This window comes from Emydura macquarii, unplaced genomic scaffold (assembly GCF_026122565.2).
Source record: "Emydura macquarii macquarii isolate MOO-44397 ecotype Brisbane River unplaced genomic scaffold, CSIRO-AGI_Emac_v2 contig_312, whole genome shotgun sequence".
In the NCBI taxonomy this organism is placed as follows: domain Eukaryota; kingdom Metazoa; phylum Chordata; order Testudines; family Chelidae; genus Emydura; species Emydura macquarii.
The window spans coordinates 11,396,742-11,420,957 of record NW_027130449.1 but is presented as its reverse complement, the minus strand read 5'-3'; the positions used below and the strand labels follow the sequence as shown (position 1 = coordinate 11,420,957).

Sequence of the window (24,216 nt, the reverse complement as noted above, 5' to 3'; positions counted from 1 at the left end):
TGAGCAAACACAATTAACATGTAACAAGGACTGTCTTGGAATTAAGTAAGAAAGCCAGCAAGGAACCTCCTGTACATTTCTGGAGAAAGAGCAGGGGCGCATGTGCCATTCCTCCTGCTTCGATTTATTGAGGGATTTCCAAGGGCGCTGCTGTTCCAGACAGAGTATTGTTTTTCCATAACTTTAAGCTGAATTTCATTAAATTAAAAATGTATAAAGCCACATCCTTGGTTTTTTCTTCAATTTTAGTGTTCACAGAAGTAGAAAGGATTGATATGTCAGTAATAGCAGACTCGTGGGAGAATTTATGACCCTTGAAGTGCTGAGCCACAAGCAATAGAAAAAAGCTTTTAAGTCTTTCTATTAAAGAAACTCATATTAAAAAGTAACACGAGCTTTTCGCTGTTTGAGGCTTTACTTATTTAATCAGAGAGATACCAACAGGCAGCAATTTGTCATAATTGGAGAGTCAAAAACAGTTGTCTAGTCCATAAATGAGCAAACTCTTTGAAACAGTGTGTAACGGTAAAGGGAATGGGAGATCTAAATAGCCTCTTCAGTACAGGGAGGAAAGTCAGAGCTACTCTGAAGGAAAGTGTTCCTCTGCCGTTCTCTCTGCCTGCATTACATCCCGCAGCTGGCATAGGCACAGGTTTTGACCTTGCAAAGATTTGTAGTACCAGGGGATCAAATCCAGGGCCTGTTCTGGGCACCTCAGTCCCAGAAAGTGGAAAGAATAGAGAGGAGGTCAGCACATGCTCCCAGCACCCAGAGGGACTGATTGACATGAAAAGAAAGAAATATACATAGTAGCTAATAAACAGCAACGAGGAGGAGGGGGGACATGATAAATGTGTTTGGTGAAATTTGAAATGTCTAAACGCCCGGAAGGAAGAGGCATAGCTTAGCCTGGTTGAAGGAGATGGAAACAGGGGCAAAGGGATTAAATGAAGGCAAGGAAAATGTTTGGACTAGATTAATGTATCATTTATAGAGTGGGGAGGATTTATCTGAGGGAGGAACCCCATGCTAGATTGTCACCCTTGGTCAGAGAGGCGAGCACTTGCTCTCATAAGAAGTTCCCTTGATACCAGTGAGAAGCTCATCAGTTTTCACTGACGTCAGTAAGGGTTATACCGTCTGCCCCTAATCTAAATAGATGTTACTGTTCAAAATATTTCCCTGCTATCAGGCTGTGGAACAATCTTCTCAGGGGAGGGGTTGGGAGCCTTGTTACTTGAGATATTGGCAGCTAGATATACAGTGGCCTGGGGACCACGCTGCCAGCAACAATCCTGCCCGGGGCTCCTGGAGGATGAACTATATGAACTCTCTAATATTAGCGCCAAAAACTAGACTCAAATTCCCCTCTCTAGCATTGCAGCAGTTGCTTTCCAGAGAGGCACATGCCAGGGCTTATTCTTACTCTTCAGATTTACTAACCTCTGGGGATTTGGTGTTTTGAACACTGACCATCTCTCCGCGGAGGAGCTGGCTCTGGGTGCGTGATTCAGACAAATTCTCCATGCTCTTCTGTAGAAAGGATCAGATCGAGAGATGCTGTGAATGGAGTTTCTTTCTCTCCAAATGGCTGATCGAGTAAGTGGCCATGTCAGAGCCAAAGCGATCGGGCTGCTATTTCAAAGGCATTTTGGACGATCAAGTCTCCTCCAACTCCTGTATCCATTAATAGAAAGATAGTGTCTTTGTCTGTACTACATAATCAGTGGGCATTGCATGCTAGGACTATTCTTCTGCCCTCACGGACTGTGAGTCTTTAGCTGACTAGCTGATGGAGGGCTTTTTACTTCATCCAGGGTCAAACATGCTGGGGATATGTTTTTAATAGCGAGACATTACCATTTGCCCTGCTGATGCACTTAAAGTAGGACCCGTCACATCTAATTGATTTGCAATCACTTTGGTCAGAGGGTGAGCTAAACTTAAATACCAGAGCTGAGAGGTTAGTTCAATAGCCTTCTTTGCTATAGTGTCTGAGACACTATAGACTCTGTCGCCGTTCCAGGAGAGGTGCTGCTTTCAGTCATTTACGTTACAAGGCTCTGCCTGTCCTAGTAAAGCTATGTCAGTCAGTTTTCATGTCACTTACTTTATTCACGTCAAGATGAGCATGTCTCACAACAGTATGCGGGGCTGCCACGTTCTATCTGTTAAATGGATGTGAGCAAGAAAAGTCTGGTGCTTCCTGAAGCTGGTTTCTGAACATGCCCCTTTTCCCTGTTATCCTCTCACTACAATACTCCAGCTTCTGTTTTCCTTCTAGGTTCCCTTGATTCAGCATTGTGACACCTCGTACAGATCCATTAACCATTGTCAGAGCAGTAAAATCAGTCCCTGTAGGAGAATGATAGGGGAGCAAAAGAATTAGCTGCATGATGAGCTGAGAAGCTGTGATGGTGTTCATGACATGAAGGGGATTAATTACACCTGATGTTATCACTCAGCTACTCCCTATTATGACACGGGTGACTCTACTTTTACCCCAGATTTGCCCTCCTTCCTGCAATGTGGTGACATCAGAATTGCTGAAAGGTGGAGCTGAGATCATGGCACATGGAATTTATGATGAAGAAATGAATCATCCCCCCCCAAGTCTTCCTTTGCCAAGTTTGGTCTCTGACCCAGATTTTCAGCAGCTGTAAATGCAATGCAGCTCTGCTGATTTACACAGCTGAAGCTGAGACCCTTTATGTTGGGTCCTCATCATATGTTCCACATTGTGGCTTTAGTAGTCTAATATTTCCTGGTAGCAAAGTTGAGCCACTACTACTACTATTTTAATCAGCCCCGATCTCTTAATTGTATTATTATTTATTTGTTTTACCGTCGCATCCAGACCCCCAGTTGTGAACCAAACTCCATCATGCTAGGTGGTGTACAACCATAAAACAAAAGGATGGTCTCTGCCTCAAAGGGCTTACAATCTAAGTATAAAACAAGAGATAACAGCTAGACACAGACAAAAAAGGTACAAGGAAATAATGAGACAATATTGGTGACAGGCCATGGTCACAACACACTAGCAGTCTAACTGTTAATTTTTTTGTGGGCATCACAGCACAGGAGAATTTTGAGGAGGGATTTGAAGGTAGATAAAGATCAGTAAAGCTGTCTCACTAGGGGATCACCTCCCACACCTGAAGGGTACATGGGAGAAAGAACAAATGGGCTTGTTTGAAAACTTCAACAAGTAGGAGAAGGAGCCCGGGAGAATCTAGAGTGCATTTAGAACCCCCTGGAACCGGATAGGGGCTAGCATTCAACATCCTGAGGCTCTGTCTAGCATAGCTGGGGGAGAAACAGGCGCTCTAACAGTGTTGTGAACCCCACATGTCCCCAGGCCTTTCCATTCCTTTTACAGGGTGACGCCTGATTTTCATGCAGCGGGAATTGGTTGAAAATGCTTTTGATGGGGAAAAATGATACGATTAAAAACAGAATGTTGGTTTTAAAAAAAACCTTGTTTATTCCTCCGTAAGATTCAATGTTCACAGGTTTTGGGTTATGTTGCTGCAATACAACCAGCTTCAAGACTGGTGAAAATGTTTAAATTTGGAGTTCAGCAACCAGGCAAATAAAAGCAGGTGGTGGGGAATCACCAAAATGTCAACCCGTCCCCCGCCTTTTTACAAGCATTTCCCATGGGAGTTTTTCCGTTGATGTCAACAGGGCCCAGATTTCACCCTCAGACTTTGTTCCTTGATCCCATCCCACAGATTCTTGTTCTCTTCCTTCCACCAAGTCCTCCATTGCCTCCTGCGCACATCAGCTCCCACCTTCCATGTTTTCATTACCCCTGGGGTCTTCATTCTCACATTTTTGAGATAAGTTATTCGTTGTCATCATCATCTCAGGATATGGGAGGTTTCCTGCTGATGTCCCAGCGTGGTAGGGAGATGGGCCCCCTCTAGATATGTCACAAAACCAAATGTAACCGTGCGTCCATCCCAAAACCCAGGCCAAACCCCAACCTCGAAGCCAGTCTGGTGAGCTTCACACACCTCACACGCTTGTGAAGCATCTTATTTTAAATCATCCATTCAAAGCAGGCTTCCCCATCTGCTGCTCACAAGTAGAACAGGTCTCCGGAGAAGCTGATGCCCTCAGACAACCTCTGCAGACTCCAGCCATTGCCATTATAACTGCATAGCCTTTGTATCTTGCCAAATGTTAATTGCTTTCTCTATCCCTTCTCTGACCACCCCCACAACTTTACATGTTTTTTATATATAAACAAAGTCTGTTTTTGCTTTTGAGTGGGTTTTAATTTTAAAAAAAAACAATCCAACTTTATCTTTCATGCACAGCTCGCATTATACAATGACTCGCTTCTGGACTGAAAATGGGATGGATTCTACTGGCAATGATGCAGAAGGAATCAGGCAAGTAGCTGCTGCAAATAAATCCCAGAGCAACAATGCAGGGAGCCTGCCAGGTATCAAAGAGAATCCCCCACATGGTGTAGACAATGCACCTCATCCCTGACCTGCAGCCCCATCTGCTATTCCAGTATTGCCCCCCAGCTGGGTCAGTGCACTCAATGTTGACCCCTCCCCAACAACCCCTGCTATTCCAGTTCTTCCCTCTCTATCTCCACAACCACACACCCATTTCTGCCCATGCACCTCATTCATGAGCTGCATGCAACGTTGCCTTCTATTTCTTTGACTTCAGTGGAGCTATGCTGCTTTCACCAGCTGAGGAGATGGTCCACCATGTCGTGATGGCTGATTCTTGTGAAGCACTGTTGATAACCTTTGCGAGCATTCATCCTGGCCAAGCTGCATGTCAGGCAACATGTTTTCATGCTACACAGTAGCCATCTTATCCTACGACTAGTAAGAAAGCAAAGTCAGTAGTTTCTGACCTTGTCAGATTACAGGGTTTTTTTTAATTCTGTGCTGCTGTTATAAGGCATTGCTGATTTTTTTAAAGTAAGTCAGCAAAACTCTTTGCAATGTGACATCAGTTTTGTCTCTGCCAATCAGTCACACTAGAGGCTGGGTTTAATTTTGTCTCTGTGGTATCTAAGAACTTTGTGCCCTTCCATTTTACTCTGAACAAAATCTTGTGCAAGGAAATGTTTGTTTTAGGGACTAGCCCCAATTCAGATGCAGTAGCACTTTGTGGAAAGGTAAGTGATGATGCACAAGGTGTAGAGAAGGAGAGAATCAGACCTTTACGCTTTAAAATAAAATGTCTTTTCTTGTATACTGCAAAAGAACCATTTTAGCCAAATTAATCTTTTTATTGAAGCACAGCCAGGTTCGAAGGTCGGTGTGACCAACTCCCCTTCCACCTCCTGTCTCCCCCTGGCTCTTATGGCTTCTTCTGCCCGCTCTGCCAAATAACGCAATTCACTGGGATAGGACACTGCTGTCCATGCCTCTATACTGAGATTGAAGTGTGGGTGGAGGTCCTAAGTAGCATGATTCTTACTCTTCAGCACCTCTCTTTCCTTTGGGAACATCTGTGTGAAATAACCCAGACGGCAGCCATTTTTAACAAAACCAAGGTTTGTTAAGAATAGAGAGAAAGTGGAATGAAAACAAGACAGATGCTAAGTTTTCAGGTACATAAAAGGTTGTTACAAGGAGGAAGAAGAAGAATTGTTCTTGTTGACTTCTGAGGCTAGGCCAATCGCCTTAAATTGCAGCAAGAGTGGTTTAAGTTGGACATTAGGAAAAACTTCCTAACTGTCAGGGTAGTTAAGCACCCTGGAATAAATTGCCTGGGGTGATTGTGGAATTTGACACTAGAGTGCAGGGGAGGTGATTAGAAGACCTCTCCAGGTCCCTTCCAGCCCTGCAATTCTATGATGATACCCCGGAAAGGGGGAACTTCCCTGTGAACTTGGTTGGAGGGCTAAGCCACGAAAAAGAAAGTGCTGCCGCTCCAGGAGCATGAGTGAGGCCACAGAGTGAGGGGAGCAATGGGCTGAGCAACTGCAGGAAGGGCTGTCAGATCATACGGCGAGCTGATCCCCAGATAGGGGTGCCTGGGCGGCAAGAGAGCAAACCTCTGTTATATGCAGCAAGGAAGCTTTAGGTTGGACATTACATCTCTAACTGCAAGGGGAGGTAAGCTCTGGAATGGGCTTCCAAGGGAGGCTGGGGAATCCCCATCACTGGAGGTTTTTCAGAACAGGTTGGACAAACCTCTGCCAGGGATTGTTTAGGTTCACTTGGTCCTGCTTCAGTGCAGGGGCTGGACTTGGTGACTTCCCAAAACTCCTTCCAGCCCGACATTGCTATAGACTCACAGACTCTAAGGTCAGAAGGGACCAATACGATCATCTAGTCTGACCTGCTGCACAACGCAGGCCACAGAACCTCACCCTCCACTCCTGTAATGAACCTCTAACCTAGGACTGAGTTATTAAAGTCCTCAAATCGTGGTTTAAAGACTTTAAGGTACAGAGAATCCACCAGCAAGTGAGCCGTGCCCCATGCAACAGAGGAAGGCAAAAAAAAACCAGCGCCTTTGCCAATCTGCCCTGGGGGAAAATTCCTTCCCCATCCCGAATATGCCGATCAGTTAAACCCCGAGCATGTGGTTAAACCCCGAGACTCACCAGCGAGACACCCACAGGATTCAAGCTGTGGTCATGCAGTCCACACAGCTCTGCACTTTTCCCAGATAACCTCGCAGCATTCTCAGCAGATACTCTGTGGTGTGGTGTTCTGGCACTAGGATCTGTGCATTCTGGGATGTCTCCCAAACCGTTGTGGGTGTTGGAGGGGGGGAAGGAAAGGAAGGTTCTCCGAAGATAACCTAAAATAACGACAAGGCTGGATCATCCGCTGGGGAAAGTCAGTTTAGTCGAGATTTACACCATCAGCGGAACTAGCCCGGGAAATCAGTCAATGCTGAACTGGAAACCCGTCTGCTATTCCAGCCCTAATGCCAAATGCCTCTTCTCATGCAGCTTGATCGTGACCTGCAGCATACCCCCTATATGCCAGTGTCAGACCATCCCACTCTTCACCATCTCCGCCACAGTGCCCCTCAATCCTGATTTGCAGCCCCTCCCTTGCCACTGGGTAGCTGCAGCTTTTTCTGCACAGAGAGAGCCAACTGTGCCAGATTATGTAGTGGTTTTGTGACATGTATAAACGTCCCCTCAGCCTGGCTTGAGACACCAAACTCGTGTTATTGAGGGCACATGTTTACACTAAACGCAAGGATTCCACAGAATTCTGAGCCCCGACAATGAGAATATTAATCAGGAACCAGGAAGGGTGAAAGCACTAACCAAAATGCCAAATAAGGAATTAGTCCCAGAGACCAGGAGAGACAAAACCCACGTTTAATATTTCATTCTAATGGCTGTAGAAGCTAATCTCTCTGCAGCTGAAGAGTGTTTATATCTCTGCATTTTGGAAATGTCTGTGCTGGAAATGGTGCCAAAGTGGTTTGAAAAGAGAAATGAACAACAGCAAAAAAAAGGTCACTCCATTACTTAATAACAAAGAGAGAACGGACTTAGGGAAAGGCAGGGGAAGCCAGAGGGTGAGAGACGCCTGCTTCTGCCCTAGGGACAAAGACACTGGTGACTAGCTGATGGTTGTATTACAGTAGAGTTTTGAGATCCTAATTAATACTGGGCCCCCATTGTGCTAGGTGCTGTACGTACACATCGTAAGAGACATTCCCTACACTGAAGAGTTTATAATCTAAATAGTTGAGACAGAGTGGCAAAAAGGAAGAGAATAGACAGCAGCTTGTGTGGGCAGAGAACAGGCAGGCTCGGGTGGGAAATAGGCACAGATTTGTCTCCTTCCCCCTCCACATGCCAAGGGGAAGCCATCTGCCCCTGGTATAGTGCTGGTCCACATTAGTGCCCTGGCCCTTGAAGAAAGTGACTCTCAATCACAGCTTGCCTAGCCTGCCTAGGACAAACCTTCGTTCAGCGTTTGTGGCAAAGCCACTATTTAGCCCATAATCGTGCCAGATGTGATCTGTCCTGTTCCCCTCTGCACATCAGCCTCTGCAAGATTTTAGGGAAATACAAAAAAGTGCAATATGCACTTCATAATTGTCAATAACATTCATGTCTTCCTGATGCTCCGGCTCTATTACCTTAATTGCTTCCCTCTCCACACTTTATTTTAAGGTGAGCATTAATTGATTTCTGACTGTAATCACAATTATGGCGTGTTGTCCTGATTAATGTACGGCTTGATTAATAGATAAGGTGCCACTGTTTTCCCTTTTTGAGGAAGAGATGAAAAATGTTTTTACTCCACGGCTGAAGTGTTAATTTCACTGGAGAATGCGGTGCTAATGCAAGGCAATTAATCATCTGTTTTGGTAATTCATGGTAGTAAATCATCAGTCATGACAAAAAAGCAATGCATCCCAATGTTCTCCTGTAGATTTAACCAGTGTCCCACAGTCTTAATACTTAGCTCAGCTGTTATATTTCTAGCTCTTTTCATCCCAAGTTCTCAAAGCACTTTGCAAACAAAACTAGTGTCGTTATCCCCCAGGGAAAACGAGGTGACTTGTCCAAGATCACAGAGCAGCTCAGTGGCAGAGGGGCGGAATAGAACCTGACTCCCCCACTGGGTCCTAGGTCATATTCTGAATGAAGGAGCACCCTGCTTTATTCACGTGGTAGCAGTCATGTATGGAGCTGGGTTTGCTTTTCCCAGCCCAGTGGGAAAATCTCTTCAGGGCTGTCCTGTCACATGGAAGATGGAAGCTTGATCCAGTGCGATCACCCTGATACTGACCCCTGAGTTGACTTATACCGGAGTCAGGAGTGATGTAGGCCATCAGATAACTACCGGGGGAAATGACTTTCAGTCATTCCCACCTCAATCGGATTCATTCATGCCAGGGACCGAGAGGTGAAGGGGTCTGTAGCCCATTCCTGGTCTGCAGTTAGTAGCACGATGTTTCATATCATGCACTTAACAAGGAAGCATAGGCAGGTCACTGAGCTATGAAATAATTTATTAGTGCCATCAGTATTGGTAGGAAACAGAAATAGGCAACATCTAGTGAAGGACCTGAGACCGACTGATATCCTGGAGGGGTTCCCAGGATTTTAGTTCAGTGGGTGAGATGGATGGATGATGAAGTTGGGACCCGCCTTTCAAAACCCATACTGTACTGTTCTACAGCTATATGACTACAAAAAGGATGTGGAAAAGTTGGAGAGAGTCCAGCAGAGAGTCCAGCGGAGGGCAACAAAAATGATGAGGAGGCTGGAGCAGAGGACTTATGAGGAGAGGCTGAGGGAACTGGGCTTGTTTCGTCTGCAAAAGAGAAGAATGAGGGGGGATTTGATAGCGGCCTTTAACTACCTGAAAGGGGGTTCCAGGGAGGATGGGGCTAGACTGTTCTCAGTGGTGGCAGATGACAGAACAAGGAGCAACGGTCTCAAGTTGCAGGGCGGGAGGTCTAGGTTGGACATTAGGAAAAAGTTTTTTACTAGGAGGGTGGTGAAGCAGTGGAATGGGTTACCTAGGGAGGTGGTGGAATCTCCATCCTTAGAGGTTTTTAAGCTGAGGCTTGACAAAGCCCTGGTTGGGATGATATAGCTGAGGTTAGTCCTGCTTTGAGCAGGGGGTTGGACTAGATGACCTCCTGAGGTCCCTTCCAACTCTAATATTCTATGATTCTATGAGAACATATTATTATTTGTTTGTATTACAGTAATAGAGGCCTCAACTGAAATCAGAGCCTCATTGTGCTAGGCGCTGTACAAACACAATAAAGGAGAGTGCCTGCCCTGAAGATGTTGATAAATTGGAGTGGGTTCAGAGAAGAGCCATGAGGACAATCAGAAAACGTGTCTTATGGTGATTGCCTCAAAGAGCTCAATCTATTTATCTTCTAAATCTGCACATTTTTAGAGCAGGCTTCTTCCCTTCCTGGCAAGCATCAGCTCAGACCAAAAAGAAAAGCAAAGAAATAACAAGTCGGAGCTTTAATTACAGGGCAGCAGAATTTCAAAGGGATAAAATTAGAATGGCTGCCCCCAGCTGATGAAAGCAAAGCAGCAGCCTGACCTGATGCATCCCAACTGTCTCCTTTATTCTCCACATCCTGGGTGAGTCAGGAAATCGCACAGAACACACTCAGTCTGATTACGGCTTAAACCATCCAGCCACCCAGATCTGCAGATAACCCTCCCCTCAACCCCAGATTAACCAGGTCTGATTGCCATAAGCGACAGGGAAAAAAGAAGATTAAGCTCTATCCTTTGAGATACAGTACTGTAGTAAGTCATTGCTCCCTGGATAAACCACAGTCAAGGCAACCGGCCATCAGCTTCCTTGGCCCTAGAGGGACAGGATGCGGAAAACTATTCCTACTGACAGAGGCTGTGTCCCTGGACAAACGTGGGAAGAGCAATTTCCCTGCTCCACTGAAGCTGTTGTAGCCAAAGGCACAGCAGAATAATGATCTGGGTAGATTCCCTGCTCTCTGCTCCTGCCATTGCCCAGACATCTTCATTAGCCCAGCTCCCCAAGGCAATTTTGACAAGGCGCCTTTATATCACCCAGTTGTTATTAATTATTTATACTGTGGTAGTGGCTAGGAGTCCTAGTCACAGAGCAGGGCCCCACTGTGCCAGGTGCTGTACAAATGCAGACTAAAAAAGACGATCCATGCCCCAAAGAGTTTACAGTCCAAGTATAAAACAAGAAACACGTGGTGACAGACAGACAGATGGGAGCACAAGAAAACAATGTGACAAAATCACAGAGCCAGTGTCAGCCCAGCTCCTTTCCCATGAGGGCTTGCTGAAGTGAGCGTCACAGCAGAAGGCGTGATATCAGGGTGATGTTCCCTCCATGGAAGAGTCAGATATCTATTGCTTTAGCTCTGAATTTTCCAGCGGTGTTTGGCTATAAAGAGTCAATCCAGATAGAAGCGGACAGCTCATGTAACTTGACATAGCTCCATTGACGTAAGTGGTGTTACCCTGATTTACACCGGCTGAGGATCTTGTCTTATTCTTCTTTGTACAACACCAGGTATGACTGAAAGAAAGACTGCCAAGAAAGAGAAGCCCCGCACAGGAGTTTCTTGACTATAAAGCCATGACATCTCGAGCTGGGAGAATAATCACTGCGAAGAGGCTGATAACGTCTCTCACAATTGCTGGGTAGAATCAGAGCCCTTTGTTATTAATGCTCGCATCGGAGCGATCACATTTATTTGGAGAAGAATGGCAGCCCGTCAAAACACCAGGCAACCATTAGATATCACCAGAAGAGATAGAATTGTTCCAGCTCCCTTCTCTCCCTCACCAAAGGGCCAATAAATTTTTCACAGGTGTCCAGAGTGTTTGTCTGGCATATGCGTGCATGTTCTCGTGATGTCAGGCAATGGATCTGTTTGAAGGAAAACAATGGGCAGCGACTAAACAAAAAGATCAATTTTTGCAACAGGCAGATCTGCTGAATAGGTGTGCGGAAGCTAGGAGCCTTAATTGCTGTTTTATAGATTGCTATTATCACAAAACAAATATTCTGTTCTGCTGGAGTACAGTAACCCTGTCAAGCCTGGAAGGGCCTGATTTCTCCCACCATTGTTATTTGAGGGGCTAATTGAAAACAGTTTGATGGCACAGTTTTTCTGTCAGAAAATTCTGCTTGGTCGAAATCAAAACATTTTGCGGGAACATGTTGATTTCAACGATTCCGACGGAAAAAATGTGGAGTGATTTGAAACAAAATGCAGTATTTCATTTTGACTTTTTCATTTCGTTTCACTGTTCTTGTTTCATTTTGTTATCTGTTATTTTTAATATTTCAGGTGTGTATATATATTTAATATAATGTTCACCATTATCTAAATGAAATGTTTTCAGAGAGTTATTTAGATCTTCCTGGAACTAAAAAAGCAAGCTAGCTCCAGGTGCTCTGTTGGAATGGGAGGCAGGAGTCCAGCAGGCACCAGCACACTCCATGGGGTCTCTGCTCATCGTTTTCCACTGTCACGCTCCCCCAGGGCTCTACGCAGCTGTGACACAAAGCGCACCAGAAAGCTCTGTTGTGCCGTGGTGGCACATCAAGCTGACGGCTGTCTACTCTGTGGGGTGTCAGGACCCGAGGGCCTTCTTGGTCATCGCAAGATCTGGAGCTAAGGTGCTTAACTTGCCTAGCGCACGTCAACTGACTTTTACTTCCTGGCCTGCATTGCAGGCATTGGTGCATTAACTTCACATAAAGGCGCTGATCTGGTTGAAAGGGGCTCTGAGCTGTCACCCAGAGAATCCAAGGTTGGGGAAAGAGGCCCTGCCTCTTGCACCTGGGAGCTCAGTGGAGAAAGCAGAAGCAAAGCAAAGCTCAGCTCCTTGTGGAAAAGGGTGCATGGTCTCTGTTGCCACCTCTGGCCAGCCAGAGAACATGTCAGACTCTGGGGGGAGGCCTGGCCAGCTGTCCTAAATCACAGGGAGCTCCTAGAGGAACCCCAAAAATCACCCCCAAGGTCAAACTCACATCTCCCCCCTGAGCCGTTGAGCCTACCTCACTTCTCTGTACATTAATACCATTATGCATGCCACCAGCGGGCTGCGGATTTGACTTGGTCCTGCCCTTCATCTCTGGAGTCCTTCCGCTGGAATGCAAAACAGGCTGGATTCACAACACAACGACAAGCTACAGCAAGGCGGAGGAAGGCTCCTGCTGTGTCATCATATCAAATGTCAATTTGACTGGTGGACCGGAATTTAGAGCTTTTAGATCTGCGTCTCTGCCAACGCACTAGAATGCACAATTCTGAAAATGTCAATGGGGAAGGTGAGCCCCTTGATCGATTTGTCTCTTGTTATCCTGCTTGGCAACAGGAATCTAGAGGGAATATACCAAACTGATAGTTCTTGTCATAAATAAAGCCTGGCACTCCCATCGGTGCTTGCTTTCGTTCTCTCGTGTCTGCCAGAAGTTGCAGTCGATGTGGCTACGGATTCTGTGACTGGCTCCTGGGGAATCACCTGTCTGTAATCTAGCCTGTGCGTTTCAGGATGGACTCGCGGCTCCATTTAGAAGGCGGGGCCTTTTTTCTCTCACAAAAGCAGCAGGCTTTCATTGCTCAGCTGGCTTTTCAACTCAGAAAGGGCCACGCTTGCCACCTTTTGCCCTGGTCCTTCCCTAGGGGATGAAGGATATGGACGAAGATAGATGCAAATTGTGCTGACGGTTACCCCAGCATGGAGTTGCCAAATCAAGTGCTGACTTGACTGACAGATGCCAAGAGGTCTCAGCTGACCTTTAATCCCTATCAAAGCAGAAAATTGTGTCACTGGCTCCTCTCTGCAAAGACAAGAGCTTCCAAGAGAGATGGCACGAATAGCAGGATATTTCATCTGCACCATTCCAAAAGGTGGGGCGAAGCTGACGAGATCGTTGCATTCGTTGTTATTACTAGCATCATTACTATTATTTGCATATGCAAGGAGCCAATCTAGACCCCCGTGAATTAAGAACAGCTCTCATGCCTTTTAGTTTGTTGCTCCGAAGGCGATAATTTTGAGGTTAAGATGCTGGGCTGGCATGCTGAAGATCTGGGTTTCATTCCTGGCTTTGCCACAGTTTCCCTGCATGACCTTGGACAAGTCATTTAATCTTTCCCCTGAGTTCCCACATCCACAAAATAGAAGAAATAATCATCCCTGTCTTGTCTATTTAGTTGGTTAACTCTTTGAGGCCGGGACTGTCTTTCACTTAGAACAACAGGATGCTAATCTCACTTGAGGCCCACACGTGGCTATGGTAATCATAATAACTATAATAATAATAGCCAATTGATCACTGCTGATTGGAAACTATTTATCTCCTTTAAGCGCCCCTGAGGCAGTATGTGTGCTGGACAAACGGAGTCTTTGCTCTCAGTTTAGCTGAGCTGGGCTCAAGAAGAGAAAGAGTCACTCTACTCTCCAGGTCATATTGGAAAAACCTTCAGCCTGGCCTGAAAGGCTGAGGGAAATGGATTGTAAATTAGATTAAGCCCTAAAAGTTTCTGCCAGCTTTGTGCTGAGTACAGCTCCATCCAAAAGGATTAGCACAAGAGAACTCAGCTGGTCACGTCCCAGCAGCCTCTTTCTGTCATTTGTAGCAAGAGGTGCATCTTAATGTCCTGTACAAGTCTAGCATCACAACAAACCTTCCATGTCCCAAGGTAAAAATCAGCCCTTCCAAAGTTTGTGGGTGTGTAGATCCATGGTTTTGGTTCAGCTTATTCTCCAATCTTACCAGGTCAGGAATGGGTCCGATGATAGCCCAGGCTCTATAGAAAATTATTGGCCAGCTGAAATGATTATATAACTTATTTATTTATTATTATTTGTATGACAGTAGCACCTAGAAGCCACAATTGGGATTGTGCTAGGTGCTGTACAAACACTTAGAGCGTAAGCTCTTTGGGGAAGGCACTGCCTTTCTTTTTACTGTGTTTGTATGGCGCCTGGCACAACAGGGTCCTGATCCATGACGGAGGCTCTGAAGGATTTCGCAATGCAAACAAATAATAATATTAATTAGAGAGAGAACCTGTCTCAAGAGCTCATAATGTGTGATAGTGTGAACCGTTACATGGTGGGGACGGGGGAATACCAATTAACCACTCCTCTCAGAGGCTGCTGGGAGTGGGAGGGGCCTGGTCTCTATATAAGCCAGACCCAGCTCATTCCAGAGAGGGCAAGGAACACCAGGAAGACTGAGGGGCAAGAGAGAAAACAGCTCCAGAAAGGGGCACGGGGAGAGGCAATGAGTTTGGGGAGGGTTGGGCACAGCTGGGGCCTGCCTTCCCAGGAAACTCTGGCCTAGCCTGCGGGGGAGGAGAACGTATGGGGAAATGGGACAAAAGACTTTGGATGAAGATGATGCTAAACTAAATACTGACACACCCTTTTTATTAACTACTCTTGTTTTCCACTCATGTCCCTGCTCCTCGCCCTTTCTTTGGGGGTCAGGATATCCTGAGCCACCAGGCAACACCTGGTGATGTTCGGGGCTTAGCCCGAGGGCCAAGTCACACCTTACTGATAGTCTGCCAAACTCCCTGGGGCTGGTGAGGACTGGCTAGCTGACGCCACCTAAACAGACACAGAGAAAGGCAGCGTTGTCATCTCTGTGGAGATGCTGAGGCACAGAGATGTTAGGACACATTTTGAGAAGCCCATTGCATTCAAAGGCTCCCATTGTTGCCACAGGGGGGAGGGAACTCTCTATTATTATTTGTATTGCAGCAGTTCCTTGGAGCCTTAGTCATGGATTAGGACCCCCATTGTGCTAGGTGCTGTACAAACACAGAACACAAAGCATTCCCTGCCCCCAAAGACCTTACAACCTAAGTATAAGACGAGATGACCGATGGATTAGACAGATGGGCGAGCACAAGGAACCAACGAGACGATATTGATGATAGGCAGGGGTCACGGCACACCAGTGGTCTAACCATTGTGAAGATTTGTGTAGGCATCTCAGCAAAGGGGGGTTTTGGAGGAGGATAATGAGTTAGTTTTGTGGACGTTTATGGGGAATTTCTCCCAAGCGTGAAGGGCAGCATGGGAGAAAGCATGACGATTCTCTGTTTTTTCTCAATGGAAGATGAGCCCTTTTAAAATCTAGCTACTTATTGAGGTGTCTAAATAGAAACGGAGTTTCTTAGAAAATCTGGTCCCAATTATAGGTGCTGAGGCCCTCTGAAAATCGCAACCTAAATGACTTGCCTGAGGACACGGAGGCAGTCTGTGGCAGATCCAGGAATCGAATTCAGATCTCCTGAGTCCCAACTCAGTGTCTTAACAGCAAGCCCACACTTCCTCTCAAATGAGAGCTCTTCTCCCCAAGTTTTCCTGTCCAGTGCAAATCCCTTTTTGAAGCCCTTCCTAGCTAGGAGAGAATGTCACACACAAATACACCACCACCTTGATCCCACAATTACCTCTCTCCTAGTAAAATTATTTTTTTTTAAACACTATTATCTCCTGCTGGTTGGTTGTAAATTCTTTATTCATCGGCCTTATGATACATTTATGATCATTTATTTATTTACATTTATTTACTTGCATGGCATTAATTTCTAACAGTGTATTTTTGAGACACCCGTCTGTACTGAGAGGCTGGGACCCTAAACAATCGGCCTTCATTTCATTATAGTTTATTAAGGTATTTCATTCAGTGTGTACAGTGCAAATTAGGAAACCTGCAAAGTGTCCTCATCTCAGGAATAATTACTGCCTAGTTGCCTAGAAAGTGCGGTCGTGGGGGAGGCAATTTGTGCTAATTTAAACAGTAAAATATGTGCAGTTGGAATCAGTCAGTTCAATACCTTGAGAGAATCCTACTCAGACCCTTCAGATTATAAATTCTCTCCCTTTCTATCTTTCACAGAACCTTTTAAAAAAAAAAAACCCTCAAAGTACTGGTATTAATTATTTTAAGATTTTTTGGCAGTTGTTTTCTATCATTAAATTCTATTCCCTTTGGGAACTTCACATCATTGGGCTTCCCTTTTCTTGTTTCTTTCATGAAATGAGACACGAAAGTGAAGTTTGATTCCCGCCTGTTCTCAAGCATTCACTGTAACTCCCTCTTCCTTTTGAAGGTCATAACCACAGGCAGCAATCCCGCTAAACCCAAGCATTTCATTCTTCAGAGATTCGGCGCAGGAGATAGGAAGGCTGTAGCTTTGTTGCCAAGATTGGCCTGTAGAAATGGGCCGGTCCTGGTCCGTGGAATGATAGAAATGGAAAAGGCCGGATGTCAGTGTGGCTCTGTGAGGGTACAATGAGCCATGCATACCGTACAAAGTCCATACCACACCTATCGCAATGGGGAGCTGATTTAGCTGCAGCCTCTAAATGCTACCATAACATCATAATGAGTAATGATCATTGTTCTCTAGAGTCTCCTGCCTTCTCAAGGCTGACTTTAAATAAACCAAGCAATAAGCTTTCCATCCCTTCCCTTGGGAGGCCAGTCTGCTCGCTAATGGACCTGATTTTGTTCCTGCTGTGCAGTCTGTACGTTCCTATGCTCGTTTTTATCCCACGATCCAGCGGGCCGCCCGACACAGTTCTTCACCCTCCTTAACGCTGACACTCTTTGGAGCTTTGCAGATGGTTATTGTGTCCTCTCGTCATTGTTCAGCCAAGCTAATCCTATTGGCTCAGATTCTCAGCCATGCTACGGCTGCTTTGCCTCAACCCACCAGTGTAAAAGTCATCAGAGACGGTCAGTGGATGATTTCCCCTGGATAAGGGAATCCTCTGATTGCATAAAGCCCCGTCAATAGCCTTTGCCCCACCTGTTTCCTGGTCTCCAGCATCAGAGGGGTGGCCGGGGGCAAGGGGATATGGCTGCAGTGCCTCTACATTCCAGCAGCCCCCACCTTTGCACCACACTCCTGAGCTGTGCCAAGCCTGGGACACAGCCTAGTTCTGGGCCATTTTGTTCCGTTAATCTTTCCTTACAAGTCCATCGCTCCAGCCCCTCAATCATTCTCCAAGTCGCCTCCCACTTGGCAGCGCTCTGGACAGAGCTGTGCTCTCTTCGCAGTGCACGGCATTATTTATTGGGCTGAGAAAATGTTTTATTAACTGCATATTCAAATTAAGATATTCATGTCTATTTCCGTGGGCCTTCTCCAGCTGTGATTGAATTCTCTTGGCCCTGGATAAAAAGGGCATATGAACTCAGTAACGGACACCACGACGATGCGTGCTGTTGACTTTGAAAACATCCTGCTAAAGTCTTTGGGGGAAGCACTCCACTGTTCTACCCCATTGAGCAGTAGACGTTGTATGAAAAAGGTGTCCCAGTTGTATAGCCAGGTCAGGTTAGTTCTGCTCGGGCTGGCCTATAGCTGAGAGCTTCTGTCCCAGTACAGGACCTTCCAGGGCAGCTACTGAGAGGCCCTGTTCGCTCCCTCCCTCCCTGTTGTGGAAGTCGGTGGAGTTACACAACGGCGAAAGGATCAGAAGTGGGAGGAGGATGGAGGAGGATTGGGTCCCTCCATTTGGGGACTGTGCCTGAGTCTGTTTCAAAACTGGAATAAGTCAAGGTGGCAGTGTCAGTTCACTGCCACGGGACTGTCTGATTCAGTGCTCTCCAGCCGCGCAAACCGTTGCGTTCCTAGTGTCAGGACAGCGAGGCGCCTGGCCGCAGGGCCGGAGCAGCCTCTCAGCACTACCAGGCAGCTGCAAGTATCCCAACAAGGTAGCAACACTAAGTAGGCTGGAGTGGTTGCTTTCATTAGGAGCCAATATACCTGTGTTAGGATCACCTGGTTAGAGCCTGGCTTCTGGGCTGGTTGGACCCTCCGGGAATTACCTCCGATGACTCATCAGGCTCTGAACACTCAGAATGCCGAGTAACGTTTATTCCTTTCTACGGTGACCCATTGGGTGAGGATGAACTTCACTCCTGGATCACTGGTGTCCAGTTCAGTGTGACCTTGTGCAGACAGGTGAAATTCACCAGAAGATCATTGTCAGGATGTCACAGTGATGGAGCCAGGCGCAGTGTGGCAATTCAGTGGCTGGGGTTTCCAAAGAGGTCTATGGGAATTAGTTGCCCAACTTCCATTGAATTCCAATGGCATGTGTGTGCCTAAATTCCTTAGGCTCCTTTTGAAAACCCCAGCTACAGGTTTCCAAGGTGCATCTTCAAAGCAATACGTATGGGTTTAATCACCAAATGGTCCTCCTCAGGTTCACGCTCATGGCAGCTGCATGGCATCGAATGTTGTCTCTTTTGTTAGCCTGATGGAATAAAGGCCACGTTGCCTAAATCAGCCTTTGCAAACCCCATGCATTTTTGCAGCAGGGGAAGCTCCCATCTGCTAGGCAGGCTGAAGAGCAGAGCAAAAGGCAATGGAATGTTCCCAGGTTTATATTGTCGATGATGATGGAGAAGAGGAGATCCTGCCCAGCTCAGGTCTGGGTATCAAAAGGCTTCTGCATGGATGTGGTGATGCATTCATTCCTGTATGTGTGAACGGAGCACACCCAGAAGAGTTCAGGGTTGGACTTACAGAGACATGAACTTCTCCCATCCTTCCAAACGTGCTTTCTCCTACAGCTCGTTTAAATTATATGCGTTGTGCTTCACTTGGTACTGTGACCCACATACTTTAGTGCAACTTACAGGGAGGTTGTCCCTCCCCCCTCCACCTCCTCCCAAGTAGAATCAAACCACTTCTCTGACTGCTTCTCCCTCACTTCCCAACATGACAGAGAAGGCTGAGCTGTGGCCTGGAAAATATGTAACCCCTTGAAACTGAAGGCAAACAAACAGCGCTTGCAGGAAGCTTATTAGCATGGTACACCACTTCCTGACGAGAGCCAAAGGCAATACAGTTCAAGTGTTCTACAAGGAGCAGAAAAATGACTCCAGCCAGGACTCCATCAGTTAATTGGCAATGCCAGGGCTCCTTGGCCGGTGGAGACTCTGTCGAGTTTAAGACGTGTGGGCCTGACCTCCAGGGAGGCCAGAAGGGCAGCGCCATCCAGTAGCTAGAACACTGGACTGAGCTTCATGAAACCTCAGTTCTACTCCCAACTCTGCCCTGGACCTCCTGTGTGACCTTGGTCACTTTACCTCTTCTTGCTTCTGTTTCTGTTACTCTTCCATTGCTTGTTTGGAGCAGGGACTGTCTCGTACTCTGCATCTTTGCATAATGTAGGTGCTACTGCAGTACAGTTCATTCATAATGATAAAGGAAAACTCTGCAAGGTTGAACTTACAAAGTGCCCTACGAAGAGAGTCATGGAGTTTGGGGAGGTGATGACTAGAGCCGCATAAACATCCATGTTAGCAGCTGTTTCTTGAAATCCCTAGTGACCTACATGAACCAGGAGGGTTTGTCACTAAAGACAACCCTTTTGATCAATGAATTCTGAACTGGAAAGCAAAATTCTTATTGCTTCACAGCAGACAGATATGCAAAGGGTGGATGAAGGAGGCCCCTGAGTTTTCATCCTTAATGTTTACTTTCCTATAAATATGGTGCTAATTGCAATAACAACTTCAAAAGCCCATTGGCCTTTATCTGCCAAGAATGCTTTGAAACCATCTTGCTTGGAAAACAGACACATTCCATCCAAAAAACCCAAAGCCACAAAAGATGGTTCACGTCTCTGGGTGGCTCTTGTGTAAATACACAAGCTGTTTGGAGACAGGCTTGCATTGTTCTTCTGTTTTACTTTGGAGATGGAAGGGCATACAGCCTTGTTCTGTGCGCAAACGGTCTGACTTTCCCTCAGATATTGTTCTTCTCATGGGTTTGAAAATTTTTCCAGCTTCCCAAAGTCGTTTATGTTTAGCTCAGTCTTCTCCAGGCAATACAGCATTGAAGGGAGAGAGACAGGCCCCGTGTTCCTTTTCATTTATGGTCACATGACCTGTTTCTCTCATCACACCTTTTCTCAACACTTTATTATAAGAAAAATCAAAAGCTTTGCAATTAAGGGCCAGTCCAAAGCTCAGTGAAATCAGCAGGAGTCTTTCCCACTGATCAGGATCAGGCCCTAACAAAGTATCTAGAGAACAGAAGTTCGGACAGTGCCCACAAACAAAGATTTTCAGAAGTACAGAGCACTCCAAACTCCAGTTTAAATTGGTAAGAGCGGTGGGTTCTTAGCACCTATGAAATTTTCATTGGGATTTGGATGCCCAACATTAATTAGGGAATTGGGCCTTGAAAACTCTGAGGTGGCTTTGAAAATCTCAGCTGTCAAACTCTCCATTAAGTCAACAGACTTTGCGGAAGAGCCCTAAGTAAATCAATTTTTTTTAAAAGAGAGAGAGAGAAACAGTGTTATTCAGAATCAGTTTTGATAATTCTGGAATGTCTCCTTTATGTGTCTACTTACTTGTGTAAGTAGAAATCTTTGCATCTGTCTTTGCCTTGTTGTTTACAGTCCAAGTTCAGGCATCTCTCTGTGCATCTACCTGCATTTCCAGGATGTTCCGAGTCTGAGAGAGTTTTCAGATAAGATCCACAGGACCAATGGAAGGACTGGAAAACATTCCATATAGCAAGAGACTCCAGGAGCTCAATCTATTCAGCTTAACAGAGAGAAGGTTGAGAAGTGGCTTGATCACAGCCTACAAGTACTTACATGGGGAACAGAAATCTGATAATAGAGGGCTCTTCAATCTAGTTCAGCCACAGCTATTAGACTTGAAGCGGGAATTAGCTCAGGGAAGCGCTATGGCCTGTGTTCAGCAGGAGGTCAGGCTGAGTGATCACAATGGTCCCTTCTGGCCTTGGAATCTCTGACCCCTGTGAGTGATGGATGGAGGTTAGGATTAGCCTGGGCTGCAGGACTGATGACCTGCTCCCTCGCCAGCTAAGGGCTGCCCTCGTTGTGGGATCCTGCTGTGACCATGGTCTGCTTTCAGTCTGCATTGGGGTCTTTCGTTTACAGCAGTGTGGTGTGCTTTTGTTCATCCCACCTCCATTTAATTTAATTGTTTCCAACACATTCCTAGAAGTGAAGTTCCCCCGACATGCTGGCCGTCTGCACACCACTTGAATCTCAGTTAAGTCCTCAGTATCAATCTTAACCGGGGGGTGGGTGAACTATAACCAAGATGCTGTGGGAATATTATAGTCTTTTGGTCAGATCCTCAGTTGATGTATTTTGGCATAAGGCAAGGATCTGGCCCGCGATAGCCAAGTTACCTGTCTATTTCAGCCTTTGTATGCTGCCCATGAAGTGATTTATATTAACGTGTGGTCATCACCAAACCCTAGGAAGTGAGTAGATGGGACCAGGTAATAGCTGCCTTGGTGGGCAGAGAGACGGTGTTTCAAACACACCAGCTATCTTTAAATTGTGCCTTTTCCTTGAAGACAGCATGGCAGACACTATCTATGCAGAGCATTTCTTCCTTGGTTCCATTTGCATTTTGTTTATAATTTGCCATTCGGCTGGCTGCAGAACCATAATAACCTGTCATATTCAAATGGAATTCTTTGACTTTAAGCCAGGGTGGTGTGATCCACAATTAACGCAGATTTGAATACATTAGCAACGCCTCCTCCCTGCATCGTTAACAGCTCCTGCATGCAAAACATGGTAATTTAAGTAAGATCCCTGACCGGCAGCACAAGGCCTCTCATTTACACCCTAATTACCTAATGCTCCTTATTACAGCATAGAGGGATCACACTCCTCTCAATGCACTGTGTGGATTTTGTCACTTCCAGTGTTTAAATAAGAATGTAGCAGATGTGTTAAAGGTTTTGAACGCTCTTCCCGTCTCAGCACTGCAGCTTTCCTTGACTTCAGTGGGAAGCAAGGCTGCTCAGAGCCTTTGAAAATTAGGTCCCAAAACTTGTCTACATGGGGAAACTGACCGGGACAGCTATTCTGGAATAGCAACCCATGTGGGCCCTCTATTCTGGAAGAAAAGTGATTTTATTCTGGAATAATTACTCAGTTTTGGAAGTGCACTATTTATTCCAGAATCAAGTGACTTTCATTCCAGAATAGCTACGTCAGTCCATTTCCCCACGTAGTCACTCTGACAGTGCAAAAGGGACAGAAACTGGCTTAGGCAGCCAGCTAAGAACAACCCCCCCCCCCCCCGCCAGCACTGGGGGAGTCATGCAGGTCTTGCACTGCCCTTTTGGCCCCAGTGCTGGTGATGTGTCATGTGTGGTGGGAAGAGAAGAGCTCGAGTGCTGGTGGAGATCCCCCCTGCGCACCGGTCACTAGCTGTCATGGATTAGAGTAGTCTGCAAAGTGTTCTAATCTTTTGCTGAGTCCTGCATAGCGTCTGCCTGGGGTTTAGGGAGCCACAAGCACTTTCCTTGCAACTCTGTCTTCTCTCCATGCTTTTTGGAGCCCCTGGTAAGGCAGAGAATCCAGGACAGAAGTGAGTTCCAGGCAAAACAGCAGGCTAGCCTGGATACCCCTCTCCTTGGCCCCTTCCGTCCCTAGCAATCCTTTTATTCTGCAGTCATTAGGCTCTGAGGAGAGTATTGTGCTGATTGTTCTTCAAAGGACAAAATGTTTTAATCCAGCAGAGCAAATGCACGTTGGTTAAAGAGCTGTCTGTTTAATGGTTGCAAAGAGTTCCCTAATGCATCTTAGGGAGAGACAGGCAGAGCCAACGGTGGCAGTTGGCCAATCAGAATTAAGTGTCCTAATCAAATGTGACACTTCCCAACATCTTGGCTGGGACAGCAATCACTGTGCCGGGGACGTAGCCTCTGTCTGATATCTCATCTGTTTAATTGCGTAAATAATACTGTTGAAAAGCTACTTCGTATAGTAAACACAGAAGCTCATGATCCAATCCATATTGTAGGCATCATACATATCCTATACTAATTGTCAGATATTTCTGAGTGTCCCCATGGACTACAGCTGGCTTATCTGATATACATTAAAGTCCACGTCAATAGCAGACCACCATTCTCTCTCTGTCAAAGCCAGCCAGAACCTTTCACTGAAGATGCTCCCTCTTTCTTTCGATATATATATAACATTTCCTCCGTAGATGAAAGTTGCAAAGCAGAAGTAATTTCTGTAGTGCAGAATCTCATTTGTCTTTGCTCTTTTGAATGCTGTCGTTTGTAAATCACATGTTGGGTTTTTTTCGCCTTCACATTTAGCGCTTATAAAATATTGATCAAAGCTGTCTCTCTGCAGTTCACAGGAATGGGACGTAGCACAAGGAGGAGTGAGGGGAGCAAAGCAGATGATAATCAGACCGAAAAGAACCTCATCTGCTTTCAAGCTGGTATCTGTTGGCTTACAAAGTGGCTCTTGCACCGTTGTGGAATACAGATAACAGGGAGGTTGTTGGTACGAAGGAATTCCAGATTTGTGGTTAGTCGAGGCGGCTGGCAGCCAGGCAGAGCGAGATAGTAATGTGAACCAAATATTCCCATGCAAGACAACTACGTGGCCTGAAATAGATTTGGTCTAATCCTATACAGTGTTTTGAAGTTTCTTAATGTATTGGCGAAAGTGTCATTTATTTGGTGAAATGAGTGGGAGGCAGTGTGTCCTAGTGGTCATAGCAATGGATTGGCAGTCAGGACTCCTCTTAGCTACAAAAGGGACCGTGGTCCGCTGGTTAAAGAATGGGGGGAGACAGCAGAGAGAACTTTTTCGCTCTGCTCCTGGCTCTGCTACTGACTCACTTTGTGGCTTTCAGAAAGACTTAACTTCTCTGTGCCTCGTTTTACCCATCGGGAATGATGCCT

General features: G+C 46.0%; 1 long non-coding RNA gene across 1 annotated transcript in view; it reads left to right on the top strand.

Annotated features, from left to right (window-relative positions):
- LOC137162946 (uncharacterized) overlaps positions 1-23,931 on the top strand; it is a 49,416-nt gene extending 25,485 nt beyond the window's left edge. Inside the window, exons 2-3 of the long non-coding RNA XR_010922581.1 lie at positions 4,329-4,403; positions 23,664-23,931. This is a non-coding gene — a long non-coding RNA (uncharacterized lncRNA). The remainder of the gene's footprint in view (positions 1-4,328; positions 4,404-23,663) is intronic.
- The last annotated feature ends 285 nt before the right edge of the window (positions 23,932-24,216 follow it).